Source organism: Pteropus alecto, unplaced genomic scaffold (assembly GCF_000325575.1).
Source record: "Pteropus alecto unplaced genomic scaffold, ASM32557v1 scaffold106, whole genome shotgun sequence".
Taxonomy (NCBI): Eukaryota; Metazoa; Chordata; class Mammalia; order Chiroptera; family Pteropodidae; genus Pteropus; species Pteropus alecto.
Genome location: NW_006442103.1, coordinates 15,474,149 through 15,494,294, shown reverse-complemented (window position 1 = coordinate 15,494,294; position 20,146 = coordinate 15,474,149). Strand labels below are relative to the sequence as shown.

The window sequence follows — 20,146 nt, the reverse complement described above, 5'->3', positions numbered from 1 at the left end:
AAGGAAGGAAGGAAGGAAGGAAGGGAGGGAGGGAGGAAGGGAGGAAGGAAAAGAAAGAAAGAAAGAAAAAGAAAGAAAGGAAAAAAATGACTGAAGGATTTCTAATCAAAACATCAGAACACCATGTGTACTGAGCAGGAAAAATAAAAATGAACTAACACTTCTGTCACATTAGAGTGAAACCACAGAGCAATAAGGAAAAAGATAAAATCCCAAGTTACCCAAAACATTGATTATACACGAAGGGACTATAACTAGAGTTCTCAGAAGCAGCAACAGAAGTAAGACAATAGAATATCTTAGAAGCATTGAATGGAACACTATCAACCAAGAATTTGATTTCCAGATAAACTGTCATTTAAGGGATAGGGCAAAACAAAGACATTTCAATCATAAAAGACTAAGAGTTTAACACTCACAGACCCACATCAAAAGCACTACTGAAGACTGTCCCTCCCTCAATAAGAAAAATAAGCCCAGAGGGAAAGCACAGGATATAAGACATACTGGTGAGGGAAGAAATTAATAAAATGTGATGGTAGAATTAAAAATAACTACTCTAGTGTTAAAAAAAAAAAAAGATAACAGGAAGAAAGGAAGTACACAGTGGGAGTTAAAGCATGCTAAGGCCTTTGTCACCTTTGGGAGAGGTGTAGCAATAACAACTCTGGATACTTTGTAAGAAATTTATATTAATGAAAAGCTAATGTAGAGCTTCTAAACCTACAGAAAGAACAATGTGGCCAAGGGTTGGGGAGATTTGATCTAGAAATCTGATCATTCACTAGAAGGCAGAGAAGGAGAAAAAAAGAAGAAAAGAAAGCCATGTCGAAAACAGCACACACACAAAATGGAATAGTAGAACTAAGTCCAAGTATACCAGCAAGCACGTCACTACATAGATTTAAATCATTTATTAAAAGAAAGATTATCAGATCCATTTAAAGTAATATTCAGGTATATAATGCTAGCAAAAGACACAAAACTAAACCCCAGAAATACTGGACATAAGGGGATAAAAAAAGATAAATTATCAAAATACTAACAAAAAGCTGATGAAGCATTATTAATATCAGACAAAAATAGTCATTTACGCCACATGTATTAATAGAAATAAAGAGGGTCACTACCGAGAAGCTGAAGGTACCTAATAACATTGCTTTCAATTACGGAAAGCAAAACCATCAGAATTACAAAGAGAAATTGACAAGCCTACCATCTGAGTGGGAGATTTTAACAATCTATCAGACACAGCTAGATCAAGCAGACCCCCCCCCCAAAAAAAAAGGGCCGAGAGATTAAATCATGAAGGGTCTGTAAGGAGGCTACATTAAGGAATTGGGTTTTATTCTAAGAGCAATAGGAAGCCATTGAAGGGTTTTCAAGCAGAGGAATGGTTAGATCCGATGGATGTGCATTTTTAGAAGGATCACTCTGGCTGTAAAATGGATATAAAATGGAGAATGGACTTCAGGGTGGTCAGACTACATAAAGGTAGGGACACCAGTTAAAAAAAAATAAAACCAAACAACTCTTTCTACCATCTAGCCAAGAGATATTAATGACCTGAACTCCGGTAGAGTTATTGGTGAAGAAAAAGAGCAGGCATTTGCAGAGGCGTCCACATAGCAGAGTCGATTGGCAGGGGAGGGGATCAAAGACAGTATCTTCATGCCCACCCTAGAAAGCCTGATGCACGGTACAGAGGACAAAGGGCAGGGCTTGGGGAGCGAGAAGATACTGTTTCCTTGTTTCTGATTCTACCGCTTAACTCTCAGCCCCTCAATTCTGACACTCAAACTGGTTCATTAAAATGTTAAATTACATGCAATACACAGGAGTATGTAAATCAATTTTAAAAGATGACTATCAAAAAGTTCAACAAAATGAACACTCAAAAATTCTATTTTAAACTTTTGGTGCTTAGGGGATGTTTCAAAAATCTGGGGGGAAATTACACTTTAATAATACCTGAAAATGTGTGTATATCTTAAATAATCATTTCCCACATCATAATAGTCCTTTAAGATGATTTGTACTTTTATTGCATATTTTCATGCTTTTCTCTCTATATAATGGCTCTCGAACACACCTATTTCCTAGCTACTGAAGTAATAGTCACAACTGTCCTTAGGGCACAGCTGGTATGAAGAACAGGTAAATCCAACCCGTTGACCTGTGAAATCTCAGAGAGTCACAGATTTCGTGACACGTAACTCCTTTTCTCTTCCTGGTTGTTATTAGTGACTTTAAACTAATATTTGAGTTCATGACATGTGTTCATCCTTCAGAGAACACTGATTTTTGCATTGACTAAAGTTGGGAGCAGTGTACATATTGTACGACCGAACTGAGGTTACTTATAAATGCCGAAAATTAAGGAGCTATATTTTCCCAAAGGTACTTCAGTAGCTTCAAGCACGAAAAAGGTTTAAAGGACTTAGAGAGTTCTGATTATGAATTTTAAGCTTTCATATTTATTTTACAGCCATCCCAAATGCAAACGAGGTTTAGTTTTGGAGTCCCAGACACGCTGTGCAATTTCAGCCTAACATTCTAATGCATCGAGTAACGTTTGAGCCTGTCATCCACAACAGGACTGTCCCAACAGTGGAGACACCTTTCGGAACCTGACCGGGAGTAAGCAGACTCGAAGATTCCCGGTAGTAATAGAGCAACAGTGTGATGGGTGCCTCTAACATGGCCTGTTAAATGATGGCCAGGATGTGTTTTAAAAAGACAAACCCCCTCTCTTGCATCTCAAAGTTAACACTTATTTGAGGGCTTATATTACATTAGATTTCATACATGGATTCTGCTGTTAATTACAAGCCATTATGGTATAATTTTACTTCAGACTATTTTGCTTCTTCAACTGCAGCCCTTTGCATTTGGGGCAGTACAAGCAAAATAGCGACTGGGCGCTTCTCCTTCAGGGCCCATTGCTGTAGCACTCGTCCTAAAGCATGATTTGGTCGCCGCCATGCTATGTAAATATCTCTCCCTTAATGAAGAAATGCTGGAATCACAGAGGTCCTGCTATCAGGATGTCGTGTGGGGCTTCTTCCTATTAACGTAAGATGAAAGAGCTGATGCACTTTGCCCTTCTGATATTTTTCAAAATTATAACTTGTTGGTTTTAAATGGCATGGAAAAAAATTAGGCCACAGCAATGAAATTATAGTTCTTCATATTTCCAGTTGAACCAGATATGTATTAAAGCCAAGGGGTTTTTTGTTTTTGTGTTGGTGGTAATTTTTTTTTTTAAATCTTGTATTTCCTGGAAATATATATGCATGGAAGGAAGAAGGGAGGGCAGGAGGGAATTGAGACACGATCAGACGTGAATAATGCTCAAGATTTACACACAATACACGGAAAGATTCATCAAGATTTAAATCAGCACCCAACAGGAAAAAAAATTGTATCATTTTCACAGTAACAATGCTAATCATTATAATAATGTAATAACAAGGAACTTGGAATGGTCCTTAGTGCTTTCTCTCATTTTTCAGCAAAATATCCACAGTGTCCTCAAAAGACGTTGTCTATCTTATTTTTATGAATTTCGGAAATATAAAGATGGCTTACATGTCTGTCTTGCTCTTTCACACAAAGTTGTTCTCTGCATCCAAACTAAACTTCTTCCCTGCCTTAACTTCTCTACCAGTGATTCCTGTTGGCAATGATGAAAATGATGGTCACAGCATCTCCGGGGCATCAGACTGACTTAGGCTAATGTAACAAGAGAGGCAGAAATTCCTTATACAGATAAAAGCAGAACTGGGGAGTAACCACTAACCCCAAGGTAAACAGTCAAACTAAGCACTGCATAAATATAGAAAGAAGGAACACTAGGGAGCAATCTGAATAAAACCTGGAGGGAAGATGGACCAAGAGGCACAAAGCTGCAAGTCGATTATGGGTAAGGGACAAAGAGGTCCCAGGTCCATAAGAGATGCAGTTGAAGAAGCAAAATAGTTGACAAGACTTTGGCCCAGCAAAGGCAGCAAACAATGTTTGCTTCTAATGAAATAGCCAAATAGTCTGGGAGCATTTAAATCCCAAGGCTTTGTAGAAGCATTACTTTATTCCCTCATTCAGCTAATTTATCATTATCATCATCATCATGCCATTATTATTGGTGCCTTACCTTTCGCCATTAACCAGGCAGATTGACCCTCATCTGACTGACCAGATCTAGAGGTTCTCAGTTTCAGCCATATATCATAATTACCCATGGAATGTTTTCTTCCCCGAGCCACTAAATTAGAATCTCCTAGGGTGGGACATGATCATGTAATGAACCCTAAGTTGCTTCGCTGGGAACAAAAGGCTGCCCCAGAGTCAGCATCACCCACCTTAGGCCGAGCCTTTCTGAAGCTCCCCGAGGAGGAGCGAGGGTTCAGGCTGGAGTGAAAACGCACCCACCTACAGGCAGAGACTCTGCTTCCGGGGAGGCAAGGTTCAAGCGTGATGCCTTTGCTCACTGCTCCGCTGACAGCAACGAGCTTTACGGGAACTGGGCGTTTGGCAAAGGCGTACAGGTAATGAGTCAACAGCGCTCAGGCGAGTGTGGGAGGTGGTAGATTTATCCACGAGGTTGTCCATAAATGGTTTTAATTCACGAACTGCCAAAAGATGGAACTATGGCTTATCTTCCATAACTTAAAGAGATGATTTCGTGAACTTCTGGCAATTGGGATATACTTCCAACAGTTGGAGGGAGGGGAGGGACCAGGACTGTGAGGCAGTGCGCAGACTCCGGGGCCGCGCTGCCCGGGGTTACAGATGGGCTCTGGCGTCGACTCGTTGTGTGAGAGCACCGGTGTCTTGTTTATTTCAGCTCTCTAGGCCTCGATTTCTCATCTGAAGCATGACGAGTAATTGCTCCTACTTCATAGTGTTGTCACACAGACTTGATGAGTCAGTACGTGTTTACCTCGAGAACACAGTCTGGCACAGAGTGTTAGGTGGTCAAGGTCAACCTACGTTACTAAGAGAGATGCTTTGCCCCTCTGGGACATCAGGACCTGGCACTGGGACCACATACACATGCTGCGTGTTGTCTTGGTAACTTCTTTGGTGAACACGATGTGCTGTGACCCAGTCAGAGCTGCGGCTCTGTCCGGTTCAGGCATAGGGACGTAGAACGACCCTGGAGAAACCTTGAGTCCCGTTGTTTTTTTGAACAATTGTAATCAGAGAAATAATGAAACATAATTATCCTTAGAAGCTGTTATTACTGCTTTGGAAAACGTCAGAGTCCAACAGCACGATTTGTCAAATAAACTCCAACTCAACCTAACTCTCCCCCAGCAGAGATCGTGGCCCCTCGCCCCAAGAGCCGGCAGTCCCCCACCTGTGCCTTTAATATTATATGACGCTTGACCCTTTAGTGAATTCCTTTCGGTTCCCCAAAAGCGCCTTGTTCTTTTTTGTCCCTGGGCCTTAGCTGAGGCTGTTTTCCTGCCCGGAATGCCTTTACCACAGCACACTCATGTGTTGTGACACAATTACAATTGCTTATTTGTCAGTCATCCTCGGGAGGCTGGAAGCTCGGCGAGGGAACCAGTATTGGGCCTGTCCGGCTCACTATTATGTCCTCGGTACCAGGAACAGTGAATAACACACAGCAGGCACTCCAAAAATACCCCAAGAGTGAACAGATAGGTAGATCTAGCTACCGATGGATCAGGACTCCGCCATATGCCGCTGGGTCACTTGGAGCAGGCTCCTTGACTTTTCTGATCCTCAGCAGAGCTCAAGTTACTTTCACGTAGTTTCTTGCCATGATGAAAGGCGAGAGCGTGAGAAAAGCAGCTGGCACAGCGCCCAGAACAAAGCCAACAGTTAATGCACATTTAAAAAAGCAGCAAGGCCAACTGCACGCAAGCCTTTCCTTTGCCTAATTTCGTCTCTTTCCTTATTTAATAAAAATCAATGTTACAACCATAATTGTCGCTCTTAAAACCCCAGAAAGCAGGAGAGACAGGATGAAAGGTCAGAGGTTACCGCTCTGCAATTCTCTCAGGTAGACATTTATTAATACTGCTTCATTAATATTCATTAGATGACTTGTAGAGACCAGGTAGAGCATAAAGGGAAAATGGCCAATTGAGAGCTCAGCCTACTTTCATGCCAGCTCCTCCACACAGAAATTAATCCGACACAAAATCAACATTTGCAGAACTGAAGTTAAAAGCATAATTTAAACCCCAGCTAAACGCGTTCCTCTACTTGCCCCTTCGAGAACCTGGGCTGAGGGACAAAAAATCATCAGTCACACATCAGATGCCACTTGAAAAATCTGTGTCTATTTTGCTTTTTTTTAATTAAAAAAATGTATTGTTATTTATTTTTATTCAATTTTTCCACCCTGATTGAGATATAATTGATATACATCACTGTTTAAGTGTAAGGCATACAGCATAATGGTTTGACTTACGTACATTGTGAGTCTGTTTTGCTTTTGATGATAACATCTAACATTTATTGAGGGCTTACTACATGCCAGTTTGTACACACTGTCCCTTGTACTTGTCAGAACATAATTATTCCCGTTTTAGAAATAAGGAAACTCAGTGCTGCCATTGAAATCGTAGAGGTTTAGAAATGGGCCCAAGATCAATCAGTTAACAGGAACCAGCAAGTCTGACCCCACAGCTGGGACCCATGACCATGGCACTGAACTGCCTCCTAAGATGCCAGCCTTCTCTCCCGCTGGCCAGGCAGGTCTGGCCCCCACCCTGACGTCATCTCGTTCTGAAGGCTGGTTCTCTGAGGCTGAGCTCATTTGGTCTCTGAGCGAAGCAGCATCTCTTATTAGTCTGAGGAAGCTGGGCGACACTTACTGCTGGTTCACATGATGTCTGAACTGTAGGAGCCTGCCCCCCCCAAACCCCCAAAGTGAAGAGAATGCTGTGATTTCTTGGCAGGATTACACCAGGGTAACTCACCTGTCTGCTCACGTAGGCATGCAGGCCCCAGCGAGCTCCCCAACGGAGGGACACAGACACTCAGGCGGATGCAAGAGACTATTAATTGACAGCGTGAGCTTTTTGGGAGAAAGAGAGCCAGGAATAAGGTAGGTTATTAGGAACACGTATTCACTGTGCCAGGGCTAAGAGACATGGATTATGCTTGGTGGCAAGCTGCCACATCCATCCCGTTGTGCTCGGTGTCTTTCTCACTTCGAGGCCCAGTCCTTCCCGCCCTCCCTCCCCACAATGAAAGGTGCTCTGGGCTTCGTACTGCAGATGAAGGATACTCTATGCTGCAGAAAATCCTAATAGTCTTATTAAGAGTTCTCAAAATATCATAAAAACACATTTCCTCATATCTCATCCAAAATATGCTTAAAGGATACTTCTATCTGTAATGACAAAACCGTAATGTATAAAGCTGAAATACATTTTAATGCTATTTTCAAAAACAAGAATAATGAGGCCAATTCTCCGTGTCAACCATTCTGACTCACCCCTCCCCTCGCCCCATCCCGGCCCTCACTGATAGGAAGATGAAGGAGAGCCATTGAATGTTTTTTAGAATACTCTCTAAACCGCATTTTGTACTGATTCTGCATGTGGAATGTTTATCTGCTAAGAATAACCTTGTTTCATTCCAATCATATGTTGCCTTGGTTCTATTTTCTAGAATGAGGAAGAGAAAACTGAATAAAATATCACTGTTTCCCATTTTCATTTTTCTGCATAAGGTTAGCAGTGACTTGAGAATCTGCTTTTCAAAGCAGTTGCATCTGTGGCAACTGGCTGGAGTCTGAGCCTGTCGGTCCCCAGCTGGCCTCAAGGTGCTCACAGAAGCAGTGAGCTGTGGTCAAGACCTTTTCCTGATTCCGCTGTTATTCCAGAGAGAAAACCCACACAGGAAAGGATCACAGCAAAGGCACCGGCGACAGATTTTTTTGAAGAAAGAGGATAGTGGGTGTGGGAATCGAAATACAGAGATGGAGAATTTTAATTGCAGATTTTTTTTTTCTCAAGAATTTCAGAGGCAAAGTGGGCTAGAAGATGGGTCGATATTGCTGTAGCTAAATCTAAGAGATACTAGAAGAAGGCCCCTCACCCTCTCCTACACTTGCTACCTCCTTCCTCCAACATCCTGCTATTTCTGTCCAAGAGTTTGCTTTTATTTTGAAGTAATATTTTCTAAAGTCAGGTGTATAAATGCAATTAGGAAACACCGCTTCTCTAGGTTCACCATGAAGCTACCCTCACATGAAAACAAAAGAAAACCTGGTTGTTTTTTGTTTTTTGTTTCCCCTGCAGGTATATTAAAATTAGTTGCTGAATTTACTATTTTTTAAATTGTTTAATGGCGGTGTTTTTCAGCATCTTCATAAAAACAAACTTCATTTAGCCAGGATACAGCTTCTAATTGAAGTAAATCCTAACTTGCCTAAAATGATTAAATAAGCGAGTTCGTGATTTGACTTCCCTATTTGAGATTCTTCTCTGTCCGCAGAGTGTATATAAATCTTTATGCAATGACCTGTTAACTACCTGCTGCTGGGAACAAGCTTCGGGCTTCGTTTCAGTTATAAAATAAGGTCACTCTGCTTTTGGTAAAAACTGACATAACTGCTTTGGTAATTAAAATCTACAGGGTCTTAAAGAGATGTTATATTTAAACCTCTAAAAAATAATGTGAAAGCTATAAAATTACAAAAGGAGGACGGATAAGGACGCCCTGCCACTGCTCATCAAATTATAGGTTCGCAATAGGATATTATTTATGTCACTCTTTAAAAAAGAATTTGGACACGTTTTTTGAAAACTTTAAACCCAGTCCTTGAATCGCTTCTTGTCCGGCAGGCCTGCTCCACTACCAAAGGGCGCCTAGAGAGAGGGTCCCATCTTGGAGGCATCATTTAAACGTCTTCAGCTTCATATGAAACGTCTGACTAAATAAATTCACTGACGCTGCTGGTCAGGAGCCGAGACGCAAAGGGCATCAGCCTGGCCCTTCCTGTGGGGTTTTCATCCGTAGCCAGATCTACGCCTTGCAAGCTCCAACGCCCCAAACCCACCTTGTTTCTGCTGTAATTCAGAGCAAGTTACGTCGGGCTCAGCTGTGAGAATACCGTCTCTGGAGGCAGTCCCTAGAAATGAGATAGAACAAATGCTTTGCTCCTCATGAGGTTCCAGTGGTCCCATAGGCTCGGATTTTTTTTTTTTTTAAGTTATTTACTCTTCGTCAAAAAACTTTTAGGCTCAATCTTTGAGATTTTTATAATGAAGGTACCCCTCGGACAAGATACTTAGCCTCGCTAAGCCTCATTTTAATCACTTATAAAACCAGTATAATCATAATCTATTTTATAAATCACAAGATTTTATAAGTATTAAAAACAACGGTGCCCACAGAGAGCGCTGGGCATAGTGCGGGTACCCGGTAAGCGCTTGCAAAATATGAACTGTAAGGAAAGTAGGGCAAATAGTTTTAGTTCTATTTTACAAATGGGGAAACTGAGGCTCAGAGAGTTTAAGTAATGATGTGTTTAAGTTAGGAAACAGTGAGGCCAGGATCCCGAGAGTGTTCTAGTGACGCAGTGCAGTCGCTCCTGAGCGCCATGGAGCGCCATGGGCTAGACTTGGCTTCCTGTCATCGGCTGTTCTACGAATCCCCAAATGACAGATTAGCCCAGTCACAAACGGGAAGAAGGTCTGCAGCAGGCACGCGCTGCAGCAATGCCTGCCTGGCTCTGCCCTACGCCCTCGCCCCACCTCCGCCCCTGCCCCCAGAGAACAGCCTTGCTCCCCAGGCTAGCACAGACCAGGCCGAGTAGAATTTCCTCGACCCTGCCCTGCACTGCTCCCAGTGAGTCAGTGTGAGGGCCCCTGGAAAGTGCTGAGTTGACTTCAGTTGGAAGCTATGTCCTGGCCGTCCCTGTCCCTCCCCTCTGCCTGGCCCCCTTCCCCATTCCTTTCTTTCTCACAGAGCTCCCCTCCTCTCCCTCTCTCTCTCCCTCCTGTTTGTCCTCCTCCTCCTCCCCCTTTCTCTCCCTCCGCACCTTCTCCTTCCTCATCCCTCCCTCTCCTTCTTCCGCCTCCTCCTCCATCACCCCGGCCCAGATAATCACCACCCCGCTCCCTCTAGAAAGTCCAAACACCTTGAGAGCAGATAGACATGGGTTTGAATCCTGTCCTTCACACTAACTGTGTGACTTTGGGCAAGTGAATTCATCTTTTTGTGTCTAAATCTCCTCCTTTCTAGAATGGGACAGATGATAATAGGTACCGGTAATAATGGAATTGATAATAATGATGATAGGTATGTCGCGAATGGCAATATACATAATTTCCTCCTTGCCTACGCCTCAACATCTGCCTCCTCATGTCCATCATTCAGTCTCAGGATGGTAATTTGTTGCCCCACGTCATTCCGCCCACAGGGAGACAGCGCTGTGGTCTCCAGCCACTGCATTCTATCCGGTTCACGTGGTTCTAATATTTCTCACAATAAAGAAGCCAGCCTTCTGGTATAGGCCTCAGTCCCTTATGGGTTTGGTTAGGGTACTTCAGCTGGCTTGGAGAGCAAAATTCTGGGATATTGACAAGTTAAGGACAGAACTTGCAATCTGGCAACTCAGTGGAGTAAGGCCACCTACGAGGTCTCTGGGGAGACAGCCTCCTCTCCTCCCCTGGCACCACACTGGCTTCAACCTACGCTCGTTTTGAATATCAGCTTGATTTACTGGCTGTGTGGGCTTGAGAAAGTCATTTAATCTTGTTGAGCCAGTTAGCACCTCGGTAAACCCATTCACCTTACTGCGTCATGGTCAAGAGCACTGGAGATAACTTCCGTATGGGAAAATACTCTCTAGACCACAATGCACTATACAGAACTATTATTTTTTAAAACTTTACATTAAAATCTAGGGAGTTTATCATTCTGCTTCATCTGTCAATGGTGAGAACAAACCAAAATTGGAAGGGGCTTTGAAAATTCAGAAAATCACATTTGGAATAGTGCTTGAGAAACACTATTTTGAAGTATGTACACACACACACACACACACACACACTTACGTATTTTATATTATGTATATATTAAGTATATTATTACATGCCTATGTTTATTACACTGAGTCACTGTCATAACCCAGATGGTAGAATTTTTTAAGCAACAAAACACTGTTTTATGATAGCATTATGTGTAGCTTCTCATGTGATCTAAACATAGCTTTTACCTTGAACTTTATTGGTCTTATATTTATTTACCCTGCCCTATTCATTAGAAATTATTTTGGGAGGTATAAATGGCAACTATAGGAGCCCCAAGTGACCCATCTAGATTATATAGCAGAATAGCTAAAGGCACTGAATACCAATGCTTTGGGTATGAAATTTGATCATTCTTGTTGGCCACTGAACCTACCAGTTATAAATTACCTTTTATTTCCTTCTAGAAAAACAAATTAAGTGATGAGCAGTTCACAGTCCACATGCAAAACAGCTATCTGAGAAGTAAAATTCAGCTGGACAAATTCTCCTTTTTTTCCCCTGGGTCGGGGTGGGGGCAAGGATGAAGACTGTGTTTGTTTTAAAGGGGCTGAAATACCCAACTCAGCAGTAGGTCCTGTGACTTCAGCCGCCTGGTTCAACCACGTGGGATCCAACACAGTGGGCCATCGGAGGAGTCTGTCGCCCACCATTCCACCTCCGCCATTCTCACCGGGCGAACGGCAGCTGCTTTGCCTCAGACTTAGCCTGCATGCTTATTTAGATAACTTTCTGGTTTTCTCCTCATGCCCGTCTTGGCTGGAGGCAATGTCCCTTCGTAGCCACTTTCAGTCTCTAAAGAGCTTTGCTTCTTCCTTTTATTAGGGACCTCTGTTTACATTCCGACCTAAGTTCACCCTCTCAGCTTCTTTTAGGTTTTGCTCCCACTTTGTTTCTGCTTCATAATTTTCCTAATCTGCTTTTTAGACTTTTTTACACCTTCTTTCTCTGATCTCCCATCTTATTTCTACTCCATTCAGGGTAGATGAGGTTTACATGTCCTAGGCTGGTCGAGAACTGCGTTTCCCATTGTATACAGCATGTAAACTGCGATTTGAGCATAAGAGCCACTGGAGATGATTTCCGATGGTGCCCAGAGGCTGACATTAAATGGCACTGAATCACATAATGAGAGAGCTATTCCCTTTCTAGTTCTCTCTCAGTCCTGCTGATTATTTCAAGGAAAAAGTTTCCATTGGTCCTCCTATGTCTACCACTTGCTAATCTCCCTTTTTGCAAGAGAGAGCAGGCCTCAGGCTGAGAGCCTTTGGAATGTAATATTATCAAGCTAGAGTTTTATAACCTCGTTTTGGCTTTTACTACATAAAGATTTGTTTTTATTTTTACCTCCTATTTATGTGATACGGGTTTCTTTTTAGAGTTGTGATATAAAGTTTTCTTCTCTAAAAGGATATATATGCGTTTAAAGTGCACATCAGTTTAAAGAAACACATTAAGTGACACAGGTAAAAAGAAGTGGCCGAAGTATTGAGGGCGGTGGCATGGGAATGACTCAAGTTAGGGAAATACTAGCTTCATCCATCAACCACTGTTATTCTCTTATTACTTTACAGTATTATATGTGAGTTTTCAAAGTATATTTGTTAATAACATCTATACCTAGGCACAAGTCATTCTACTTCCATTTCTCTCATTGAAATTTTACACAGATTATTTCATGGTCTCCTTTTATTTCTTTCAGTCATAGGGTTTTGACAATCCACTCCTCAGACACTGAAAATCACTGAAGTCCCAGCAGACAGTCTGGGGCAAGCATTGTGTACAGTAGTCTGGTTAAACTAATCTATTCCAAGTGTCAAACTACACCTCTTTTATTTACCCCTCTGCCATAAAGAAGCATTTAGGTCATGGGACTTCGAGATTTTGACATTTATTAATTGGCCATTCTTCAAGGTGATCTCGTTAATCCCAAGCCATGAAGTCTTTGTAAACTTTTTCCTGAAGGGACGAGGGCCCGGCAGCTCTTCTTTGGATGCTTTCCCTGGAGATCACTCCGTCCCATTCAGAGAAAGAGGAAATTTGGTTTTAGGGATCGCATTCTCCTTAACCTCTCTTTTCACCCAGCGGTATTTCCCAAGATTTCCAAGTTTATTCTTGGGGATCCAGTCGCAACATCCTCAAGAGCAGAAGCCTTTGGCACCTTCCCCAGCCTGTCTTCCAGGCTTCAGTCTGCGCATGCGTGCGTGTAGGAGCGGGAGGGGAGGATCCCAGATCTCCGCTCCAGCTGCTGCCCACAGTGTGGCTCAGGCTCTTGAATAAACTGGCGCAGGTTCTCGCCCGTGTGGCTCCGATTCGGTCCTGCCTCTTGTTTCAGCCATATGGCCACTGCCATCTACGTCCACCTTCCTGCAGGGAATCTCAAGCCCTGTACCCGCAGTTCCAAAGCAGGTAGGGGTAAAACCTTTACGCTAAGGTCACATGACCCTAATCTTCCCTTGCAGAAGGAGGGGTCAGGAGTGGTAAGCGCTGTGATCCACGGTCCTGCGCCACTGGGACACCAAACCCCCGCTCGTTCCTTCCGGCTCCACTCTGCACGCCTCGTGACCGCCGTCGTGAGGGACGCGCCAGTTCAGGCCTTGGGCCGCTTTGCCACTGTCACCGCAGAGCCAGCTCAAAACGGTCCCATCCTGCTTAATGAGATGCTAAGTTGCTTTTCAGAGATGACGGACCAAAACTGCAAGTCGTGCAGCCAAAGCGTGAGCAGAGGCGAGAACCTTGACCTCCATCTGGAATCGAAGCCCCCCCTCCCCACACACACACACACACACACACACACACACACACACACAACCGAAGGACTGGGACATAACTTGAACACCAAACTCTTTCAGAAGCAGAGGGTCCGCTGTCCAGAAAGATCCTGTACTGATGCCCCTTACCATAAATGGCCAAGCTCCAAGGTCACTGATTAAAACTTGTTCCCCACCCCCTTCCCCAACTCACACACTGCCAGAGGCTCTTTTGGCAGTGGGCAGCTAGCCTGGCTCCAGGCTGCAGTCTTTCTTAAAAACTCTCAAATGTCTGCAGGCCCCAGGTGAGCAGCAGCTGGCCTCAGTGTGTCCTGCGCCTTTTGCTGAGCTGCCCCAGGCCCGGTACTGGTGGCAGTTGGCCTCGGTTAGCAGCATGGCCTCTCCCACACACCTTCAGGTCCCGCACAGGCAGTGACCAACCTCAGATCGCTTTGTAAGTCCCACCCAGCAGCAGCTGACCTTGGCCTGCACAAGAGGCCCCAGAACCAATGACACATCCAGTGGCTGGCTTCAGACCACAACAGAGCACCACCCGATCAGCCCCATGAGCAGCACACCCAAAAGGCGATCTCGGCAGGCACCAGAGCCCACTGGGGCAAATCCCATACTATGGGGTCAGACCCCACACAACAGCTTGTAGACTGTGGTCGGAGCCAGTCCTCACGGCCTGTCAGCCTGAGGTGCCAACTATACCGAACCCACTGATGTGCCAAAAGCAATCAAGGCTCACCTGTAATAGGAGGGCACACACAACCCACACAAGGGGCATGCCTAGTGCCTCCAGCTCAGGGGACCAGGGAGACTGTGCCACTGGGCCCCAGAGGATACCTACATATAGTCATTCTGCCAAGACTATGAGATGTAGCAGATCTACCTAATGCATAGAAACAAACACAGGGAGGAAGCCAAAATGAGGAGACAAAGAAACATGTACCAAATAAAAGAACAAGAGAAAACTCCAGAAAAAGAACTAAACAAAATGGAGGCAAGCAATTTACCAGATACAGAGTCAAAACACTAAGGATGCTCAAGGAATTTAGTGAGAACTTCGATAAAGAGACAGTAAGCATAAAAAAGGACATAGAAACCATTAAAAAGAACCAGTCAGAAATGAAGTATACAATAACTGAAATAAAGAATACACTAGAAGGAATCAATAGTAGCTTACACGAAGCAGAGGATCAAATCAGCAATTTGAAAGATAAGGTAGCAGAAAACACCTAATCAGAACAGCAAATATATATAGATAGATAGTTTAAGAAACCTCTGGGACAAAATCAAACATAACCACATTCACATCACAGAGGTACCCGAAGGAGGAGAGAGAGCAAGGGATTGAGACCCTATTTGAAGAATAATGACTGAAAACTTCCTTAACTTGGTGAAGGAAATAGACACACAAGTCCAGGAAGTGCACAGTTCCAAACAAGATGAACGCAAAGAAGCGCACACCAAGACACATCATAACTAAAAGGGCAAAGGTTAAAGACAAAGGGGGAATCTTAAAAACTGAAAGAGAAAAGCAGTTAGATACCTACCAGGGAGCTCCCATAAGACCATCAGCTGATTTCCCAACAGAAACTTTGCAGGCCAGGATTGGCACTAAATATTCAAAGTGATGAAAAGCAAGGACTTAAAGCCAAGACTACCCCACCCAGCAAGGCTATCATTTAGAACTGAAAGAGGCATAAAGAGCTTCCCAGACAAGAAAAAGCTAAAGGAGTTCATCACCACCAAACCAATATTATAAGAAATATTAAAGGGACTTCTTTAAGAAGAAGAAAGTGGGGGAAAGAACATAAATATGAATGATAAAATGGCAATAACTACGTACTTATTAATAATCACTTTCAATGTAAGTGGATTAATCAAAAGACATAGGGTAGCTGAATGGATAAGAAAACAAGACCCACACATATGCTATCTACAAGAGACCCACTTCGGATTGAAAGACACACAGGACAGAAAGTAAAGGGATGGAAAAAGATATTTCATGCAAATAGAAACAAAACAAACAAACAAAAAGCTGGAGTAGCAATACTTATATCAGACAAAATAGACTTTAAAACAAAAGACGAAGGACATTTCATGATAAAGGGATCAATCCAACAAGAGGATACAACCCTTGTAAACATTTATGCCCCCAACAAAGGAGGACTTAAATTTATAAAATGAATATTGACAGACATGAAGGGAGAGATCGACACTAATTCCGTCATAGCAGGGGATTATAACATCAGTGGACAGATCTTCCAGACAGAAAATCAACAAGGAAACAGTGGCCTCAAATGACACATTAGACCAGATGGATTTGATTGATATTTTTAGAGCATTTCACCCCAAAGTAGTACTATATACATTCTGTTCAAGCACACATGGAACATTTTCCAAGATAGATCACATATTAGGCCACAAAACATCTCAATAAATTTAAGAAGATTGAAATCATAATCAAGCATCTTTCCTGACCACGATGGTATGAAACTAGAAATCAGTTACAAGAACTGAAAAACAAACAAACACATGGAGGCTAAATAACATGCTATTAAACAAGGAATGGGCTGACAATGAGATCGAGGGAGAAATCAAAAGATCCCTTCAGACAAATAAAAATGAAAACACAACCCAAAATCTATGGGACACAGCGAAAGTCCTGGGAGGAAAATTCATAGCAATACAGGCCTGCCTAAAGAAACAAGAAAAATCTCAAATAAACCATATAACCTGACGCCTAAAGAAACTAGAAAAAGAACAACCGACAAAGCCCAAAGTGAATAGACGGAAAGAAATAATAAAGATCAGAGTGGAAAGACCTGAAACCATGAACTCCTGGAAGAAAACGTAGGCAGTAAACTCTGACATTGCTCTCAGTAATATTTTTTCTGATATATTTCCTCAGGCAAAGGAAACAAATAAACAAATAATATTACATCAAACTAAAAACCTTTTTCACAGTAAAGGAAACCATCAACAGATGAAAAGATAATCAATTCCTGATATAACTCCTCGGGCAAGGAAAACGAAAGACGAAATAAACAGTGGGATTACATCAAACTAAAAAGGTTCTGCACAGCAAAGGAAACCATTAAGAAAACAAAAAGACAACCTATTGAATGGAAAATATTCGCCAATGATTCCAATAAGGGGTTTTTATAAAGAACTCATACAATTAAATACCAAAAATACAATCCAAATAAAAAATGGGTAGAAGATCTCAATAGACATTTCTCCAAAGAGAACATAAAGATGGCCAATAGATATATGAAAAGATGTTCAATGTCACTAATCAGCGAAATGGCATTTTAAAACCACAATGAGATATTACCTCACACCTGTCAGAATGTCTATCATCAATACATCAACAAATAACAAGTGTTGTTGAGGATGCAAAGAAAAGGGAACCCCTGTACACTGTCGATGGGACTGCAAATTGGTGCAGCTACTACAGAAAATAGTATGGAGTGTCCCCAAAAAATTAAAAATAGAATTACCTTACAACCCAGCAATTCTACTTCTGGGTATTTATTCGAAACACTAATTGAAAAAGATATATGCACCCCTATGTTTATTGCAGCATTATTTACAGTAGTCAAGATACGGAAGCAACCTAAGTGCCCATCAATAGACAAGTGGATAAAGAAGAAGTGATACATATATATAATGGACTATTGCTTGGCCATAAAAAAGAATGAAAATTTATATTTGTGATAATATCAAAGGGTATTATGCTAAGTGACATAAATCAGACAGAGAAAGACAAATACTTTACGATTTCATTTATACGTAGAATCTAAATAAAATAAACAAACAAAACAGAAACAGACTCGTAGATACAGAGAACAAACTGGTAAGTTGCCAGATGGAAGGGGGATTGGGGTGAAAAAGGTAAAGAGATTAAGAAGTACAAATTGGTAGTTATAAAATAGTCACAGAGATGTAAAGTACGGCACAGGGAATATAGTCAATAATGCTGTAAATTATGTATGGTGCCGGGTGGGCACTGGACTTATCAGGGGATCACTTCGTAAATTAGCAGCCGCTATGCTGCACATCTGAAACTAATGTAAATAATATTGAATGTCAGCTATAATTGACAAATAAAATAAAACTTGCCACACCAGCACTGCTGTATACCTCTTCCCCTAGACCCTTAAAACCCCGCCCCAAACCCTGAATCAGGGAGTTCAGGCTTTTGAGCATGAGCTCCCCGTTCTCTTGGGTTGCACCATTCATAATAAAATAGCCAGTCTTTCTCCACTGCGATTCCCTGTGTTTAGTGTTTGGCTCTGCCAGCGCCGGATGGACCAACTCTTTGTGTTCGGTAATGCCATGTCTGCCTCCCCGTGATGCTGTTGCCTTGGGAATGTTAGGATGGGGATTCTTCCTGATCGCAGACATTTTGCATGTAGCTTTGCTCCCTATACGGATAACCGATTAAAGGGCAGCTTTTTTTTTTTCATAGTTGTCTGGGCACCACTCTCTACATTTTTTTCTTGGAAGACTGAGCCTTGGGACTAGAAAGAGGCCACATGCAGGTCTTCTGAGAAGCCCTAGATCTGAGGTAAGGCCCTTGCCTTCTCAGCAATGCAGTGGCTGTCCCAGTGGTTTGAGTGACTCCCCGCTTCCCGTCTCCAGTCTGGGCAGCTGGAAGGAATTAGCAGCCCGTTCTTAGACTGGCAGCTGGAGTTTTGATTAAAGTATTCTGCTCAAGGCGCCTGGATAATTGCCTGTTCACAGACAGCCTGATCTAGACCTTCTTCCCTGCCATCATCGGATCTCCAGTTTTAATAAATAAGCTCTTTGTTTTGCTTCCAGCCCACCAAAAACACGCCCAAATACCTGCTCGAACGTTCTCAAACATTTAGCCACTTTTCCTGAACTATCACTTGACTTAGGGTATATATGACCTCAAATATCAAGCCTTGAAAGCTCTGCATTAACCTCCATCACTTTCCTAAATGAGATAATGCTTGCAAAGTGTTTTGCACAATGCTGACACCCAGTAAGCAATCAGGAAGTGTGAGCTATTATGGTCGTGTGTGGTGCTGTTATTACTTTCCTCCTGGTACCTGCTCTTTTGCAGTGTCTAAGTGGTTTCCTTTGGCCAGAGTGGAAAGGTGTTTTTCCCCAGTACTGTGATCATACTTGTGAGGAACACACCAGCTTTTGCCTCTGAGCCCCACAGTTCCCGCCATTCTGTCCCAGACCCCGAGCTGTGTGCACATGGCAGATGGCCTGCCTGGGTTTAAACCCCGTGGGTGATCTTTTACCCAGAGACTCCAGTCATGTCTGACATTCGTTGCCTGTCTTGATGTAGGAAGAGGTTCGGTCTCTACAGAAATTCAGTATTTAAGGGAGGAAGCAGGGCTGAAAGACGACTTTTCAACCACTTATCTCGTCGGGGATGAGAGTAATTAAACTCTAGTAAGGCTGTATTTGCTTTCTCTTCCTTTCTGAAAAACTTGCCAAGCACTTTATCCACTTTCCAAGGTCTTTAAAGAAGCCTGTCGGGTATTTTTAATTTCAGGTTCTTCATTATTCACTGGCACTCACAAACAAACTGAGAATCCACACCCATTTCCATGCATTAGGCCTCCTACAATATCACTGCCATTTCCAAACAGCAATGGACTATAATTCTTAAAGGCAGTAATCAGTCCTTGCTACCAATGTATACAGCATTTAAATTCACAAAAATCCTGGAAGGAACCCTAAAATGTAACAATATCCTGACTTCACCAGCCTGTGAGGCCTCATGGGCATTTATACCCAAATTGCCCCGACTCCGAGCACGTCCTTACTGCCCTCGCCCCCTCTCCTGGCTGATTTGCCATTAAGTTCAGAAAAGTCTCATTAGAAAATAACTTAAATGATTATGGAGAATAAAGCACAGCTATACCAAAAAAAAAAAAAAAATGCTTATTGCTCATTCTCATTTTTGCCTAACAAATAGCTTAATAGAAAATATGTACTTGGCAAATTTAAATGTAACACAAATATACAGACATCCCCTACAGACCTGTAACCCAGTTCCTAAGTTTTCTAAATTGACACATTCCATAACTTTTCTAAGGGAAGTCACCTAAATTCAATCACAGCTTCCCTTCAACTAAATGTCCTTTAAAACCAGCAAAGTAATACCTTGCACAGAAAATCCCGCTCCACCAGGAACCAAGAGATTTCACCTGCCTTGTTTGTTCTTCCTTTGCTTTCTGCTTCTACGACTGAGACCCAGCTTCAAGGAGTGACACGGATTCTGGAGATCTGGTCATTCGGATCCACCAAATCAGCCCCGACTGCCAAACAGGCCACGTGTTTCAGTTTCACACCCATTCTTTCCATTCTAAAGCC

At 42.6% G+C, this 20,146-nt stretch overlaps 1 protein-coding gene and 1 long non-coding RNA gene across 2 annotated transcripts in view; both read right to left on the bottom strand.

Annotated features, from left to right (window-relative positions):
• Positions 1–20,146, bottom strand: part of MAN1A2 (mannosidase alpha class 1A member 2) — a 273,987-nt gene that overhangs the window by 115,944 nt on the left and 137,897 nt on the right. The window lies entirely within an intron of this gene.
• The window catches only part of LOC107196249, a 49,698-nt gene continuing 30,451 nt past the window's right edge, over positions 900–20,146 (bottom strand). Inside the window, exons 4-6 of the long non-coding RNA XR_003048675.1 lie at positions 9,050–9,121; positions 6,960–7,057; positions 900–5,823 (exon numbers count right to left, since the gene is read on the bottom strand). This is a non-coding gene — a long non-coding RNA (uncharacterized LOC107196249). The remainder of the gene's footprint in view (positions 5,824–6,959; positions 7,058–9,049; positions 9,122–20,146) is intronic.